The sequence below is a fragment of the Tarenaya hassleriana genome, unplaced genomic scaffold (genome assembly GCF_000463585.1).
Source record: "Tarenaya hassleriana unplaced genomic scaffold, ASM46358v1 Cleome162, whole genome shotgun sequence".
Taxonomy (NCBI): domain Eukaryota; kingdom Viridiplantae; phylum Streptophyta; class Magnoliopsida; order Brassicales; family Cleomaceae; genus Tarenaya; species Tarenaya hassleriana.
This window is the reverse complement of record NW_010965040.1, coordinates 144,467-149,828: the sequence shown is the minus strand read 5'-3', so window position 1 is coordinate 149,828 and position 5,362 is coordinate 144,467. Positions and strand designations below refer to the sequence as shown.

Genomic DNA, 5,362 nt, shown 5'->3' with positions numbered 1-5,362 from the left:
CACCAGTGACGTTCGTAAGATCACGAACAAACTCTATTCGAGATAGGTAGTCATAGTTCTTGCTAGAGACCGCCTATGACTTGTATAAACGAAATGGAGATTTCGGGTTACACTACTATATCGGATGAGCCTACAGGGTCACACACAGGAAAGGACAAACGCGCGAGAAAAGACGAGAATTTTCTGGTGGAGCGGAGGTCAGACCGACCAGTCCAGAAGGTCCGGACCGATCGGTCCAGCCAGCCCAGACCGATCGGTCCAGAAGTAGACCGATCGGTCCAGAGGTGATGTCCAAATGTTGATCGGTCCGAAAATGGTTCCAGACCGATCGGTCCAGAGTCCTGAATCGATCGATCCACATGTAATAAGCTCCAGACGATCAGTCCAGGTCTGGACCGATCGGTCCAGACGTAGGGATTTCATTAACTCGCCCAAATTAGGGTTTTAAAGGGGATAAACTTTGGGGAACTCCTTTGAAGCTCTTTGGCACGACTTTCAGACCTTTTTGAGAGGTTTTGAGAGAGAAAAACCTAAGAGATTAATCCCTGAAATCCTTGTGCAAAGAAGAAAGCGTTCTTCAGTCCTAGCAGACGAGTTCCAACCGTTGGAATCCTTTCCGCCGTGTGGATACGTGTAGAGGGCGAGGTATTCTTCCTGCCTGCAATGATTGGATGAACACATCAATTGATACAGACCCCGGATCGATAGAGGTAAGCGTTCTAATGTTTCTACAAGATCATGCATGATAGGTTTTAGGGTTTTATAAAATTTTTGTTTTACAACCACTGCGCAAACCCTAGAACCGATCTATTAGGAATTAGATTCGCTCTAGAGATCCCAGGAGTCCCAACAAAGTTTTTCTCTATATGCATAACATCCAGATTGTGTCGAAGCGTTAGCGAACTCCAGTAAGGCAAATCCCAAAAAATACTACGCTTATACCAGTTATGCCAATCACCAAATCCTTTGCACTTCTTATGCCCAAAATTCCCTCCACATTGCACAGAAGCTTGCAAATCATCCAAATATCCACTATTTATTCGCTCAGAATAAATTTTCTCTCCGATTTGCATAACAAGACCTTCCTCAGTAACGATTTTACCTTTGGTAAAAATCGTACGATTTTGTCTGAATGGATGATTCCTTTGAAGAAATCTGCGATGACAGTCAAACCAGCACGACTTTCTCCCATGTCTCAACTGAAACGCTTCAGTTTTCTCCATGCAAAACGGACATGCAAGTCTTCCATTTTTACCAAAGGTAAAATCGTTACTGAGGAAGGTCTTGTTATGCAAATCGGAGAGAAAATTTATTCTGAGCGAATAAATAGTGGATATTTGGATGATTTGCAAGCTTCTGTGCAATGTGGAGGTAATTTTGGGCATAAGAAGTGCAAAGGATTTGGTGATTGGCATAACTGGTATAAGCGTAGTATTTTTTGGGAGTTGCCTTACTGGAGTTCGCTAACGCCTCGACACAATATGGATGTTATGCATATAGAGAAAAACCTTTTTGATAACATCATCAACACCGTTCTGAATATGCCAGGGAGAAGTAAAGACAACATCAACTCGAGGAAGGACTTGAAAGATATATGCAAGAGAAAAGAGTTGGAGTTGACACGTGATGATCACGCACATGTGCCGATATTCAGACTCACAAGACCAGGGAAAACGGTCTTGTTTAAATGGTTAAAAGAAGAGGGTTAAATTCCCTGATGGATATGCATCCAAATTGGCGCAATGCATTGATACTGATTCATTAAAGCTTATGGGAATGAAGAGTCATGATTGCCGTGTATTCATGCAAAGACTCATTCCTATTGCATTTGTGGAGCTATTGAAACCCAGTGTCCACGGAGCGTTATGCGGTATCAGCACATTCTTTCGAGATATATGTGCAAGATCTCTGAGAAGAAGTAACCTAGAGGTTTTGAAAGGCAACATCCCCGAGATACTTTGCGCCTTGGAAAAGGTATTTCCACCTTCATTTTTTGATGTGATGGAACATTTACCTATTCATTTACCAGATGATGCGATATACGGTGGTCCAGTACAGTTTAGATGGATGTATCCATTTGAGCGATTTTTTTTCCATCTGAAGAAGAAGGCAAAAAATAAAGCATCAGTGGAAGGATCTATCGTCAAACAGTATTTGTTAGAGGAGATCTCCTACTTCAGTTCTTTCTATTTTGAATCTCATATTCAAATGAAGAAAAGGAGAGCTACCAACGAAGACGATAGATGTTATCTCTACCAATATGATACATGTTTCGGACTTATTCCCGAAAGTTTTCCACCTACTGAACGACTCGGAGGCAAATCTGAAGAATATTGGTTAACGTACAAGAGTACAATCACATCGCCACATATATATTGTTGAACTGTGAAGAACTTAAGCCATACGAAAGGTACACATTTTTAATCTCAAATGACTTTAGAAATTAATTAATTATATATTTATATTTTTCCTAATAACATGTTTTTTAAGACTTTTTGATGATGATGTCTTGGCAACATATCCTAATCTAAGTGGAGAGGAACTTGAAGGAATAAAGGAACAACATTATGCATCTTGGCTTCGAGACTACGTAAGTACTATATATATATATATGAAGCGTTTCAGTTGAGACATGGGAGAAAGTCATGCTGGTTTGACTGTCATCACAGATTTCTTCCAAGGAATCATCCATTTAGACAAAATCGTACGCTTTTTACCAAAGGTAAAATCGTTACTGAGGAAGGTCCTGTTATGCAAACCGGAGAGCAAATTTTAAGACTTTTTGACGAGGATGTTTTGGCAACATATCCTAATCTATGTGGGGAGGAACTTGAAGGAATGAAGGAACAACATTATGCATCTTGGCTACGAGACTACGTAAGTATTGATCTAGCTATATATATGTACGTGTATATGTATATTTGTGTAATAATTTAATTTTTATGCGCAGATTCAATCATGTAGTGATAGAATTCCGGCATGGATCAGAGATATATCACATGGACCTGGGAGAAAAGTCATTTGCTGGCCGATAATGTTCACCCGAGGATACACGTTTCACACTTACGATCATGGAAAACATAAATCCACGTTCAATTACGGAGTTTGTATAAAAAACGGGTCATCTGAAGATCCTGATTTCTTTGGGGTTCTTCGGCAGATTTTCCAACTCCAGTATCCAGGATTAGTCAGGTTGAAAACAATCATATTCAAATGTGATTGGTTTGATACAACGTCGGGACGCGGCTCACAGAAAAATCGATGGGGACGTGTTGATATAAACCTGAAACGTTCATATGCAAATTACGATCCTTTTATACTTTCAGATCAGTCAGACCAGGTATGCTTCATTCCATATCCGAAACATTCTGCGACATCGGTGAAACGACGATGGGAAGATCAATGATCGGCTGTTTTGAAGATTAACCCACGAAGATTAATCGTGGATTCGTCGACAACACAAGATCTCGATGAGCCAATGCAAGAGCAAGTCGAAGATCCGATTCTTCCCATCCGACTAGATGATAATTACGACGAGACACTTGCACTTCCTGACATAGACGACGAGTTACTTGATGATTCGTCAAACGTACAAGACGATATCGACGAATTTGTTTCAGACCATGATACAACTCCGGATGATGAAAGTGATGAAGATTCTATGTAGACTTATTTCTTTTTATTGTTTTCATATGTATTTGTATTTTGAAGAATACTTTCATATTTATTTGTATTTTGAGGAATTTTTTTTTAAATGTTAAATTCCAACGGGCATCTGTTGGAATCGAATCGCAGAATTCGAATGGTCACAACCATTCAAACGGATGCCCGTTGGAATCGGAGCGCAGCTATCGAATCGACCCCAGTATTACAACGGCTGTCCGTTGGAAATTTCCAACGGATGCCCGTTAGAATCATACTTTCCAACGGGCATCTGTTGGAAAAACTGAAACATTAAATCCGTTCGACGCACCTGGCGTCTATCGCGTCAATCTAGATTATTTCCAACGGATGCCCGTTGGAAAGTACGATTGTAACGGGCATCCGTTGAAAAATGTCAGAGAACATTAAATGCGCGCACAGAATTCCAACGGATGCCCGTTGGAAATCCGTTGAAAAGTTCGATTATAAAATCCGAGCGCTCCACTCTTCCTCCTCACTCAATCTCATAAAAAAAAATCAACTCTTACAAAAAAAAATCAGCAAAAAAAACACAAAATGGTTATTGTTTTTCAACTCTTTAATGTTTGTTTATGTTTTATTTTGTATGAATTACTAACTATTATTTTTTTCAGTTTCGTAGGTGATTTTCGGGATCCGGAGGATTGTTGGCGGGTTCTTCTGGAGCACCGCCATCACCCCCGCCACCACCTTCTCGTCTTCCAGAACCGGTGGATGCACCCCCACTATTCCCAGAGATTGACATAACTCTGGAGGAGGTATAGGAAATTTTAAATTCCTTCGAAACTCGCGAGGTCCCGCTAATTGATCCCGAACTTGACAGGGCGTTATGGTAATTTTTAAATTAATTTATTTAAATAATTATTTTATTTATATTATTAACTAATATTAATAATAAAATGTTATTATTAGGTTTGGAGTTAACGATAAAGAGTTGAGAAAAAAATTTACGGCAATAATAACGTCTAATTTTTCTCAACTCTACTAGTGTTGGACGGTGGTACCAGACAACATCAAACGTTATTGGTGGCACTCGTTCATCGTAAGTTATGTTTTTAAAATTTTATTTAAATAAAATAATTTATCACTAACTCTAATTTTTTTATAAAGCAATCTTTTCGGTGGAAAAAAAAGTACACCGATAAAGTTTACAAAGAGTTCCACCAGCTCGACATGCAGCGGTTGAAACAAATGATGAACAATGCCAAACGCCGTCATCAGCTGCATGGACTGCCACCGAAGTGGGCAACAAATGACTTGTACGAGCAGCTTATTGCGCATTGGAACTCAGACCATTTCAAGAACAAGAGTTCTAAAGCGAAACAAAGTCGTCTGGCCCAAAAAATCGAGGGTGATGGTCTTCATCGTCATACCTCCATTCTCACAATCCTCTGTCCAGCTAAATCATTCAAGAAAAGGCAAAAAGAGATGATATTTATTTAAACTTTAATTTTTAATTTGTTTTTTAATTGTAGAATTTTTATTGCGTTACTAATATATATATATATATATTAGGAGAAAGAAATAGAGAGATCGCCATCAATTGTAGAGTTGGTGGCTCGGACACACAAAAGTCTGATGGGATATATGTCGATCCTCGTGCTGAACGCGTTGCAAGCACGGTAACTCAAAGACTTACCCAACTCTCGTAAAATATTGGCGATTCAGCGGGTTCTTCATC

The 5,362-nt window shown here is 39.4% G+C and overlaps 1 long non-coding RNA gene across 1 annotated transcript; it reads left to right on the top strand.

Moving 5' to 3' along the window:
- The first annotated feature begins 2,384 nt into the window (after window positions 1-2,384).
- On the top strand, window positions 2,385-3,160 carry LOC104809700. The gene is made up of 3 exons (XR_771199.2): window positions 2,385-2,410; window positions 2,778-2,877; window positions 2,951-3,160. It is a non-coding gene; the product is annotated as an uncharacterized LOC104809700 (long non-coding RNA).
- Window positions 3,161-5,362: the final 2,202 nt, after the last annotated feature.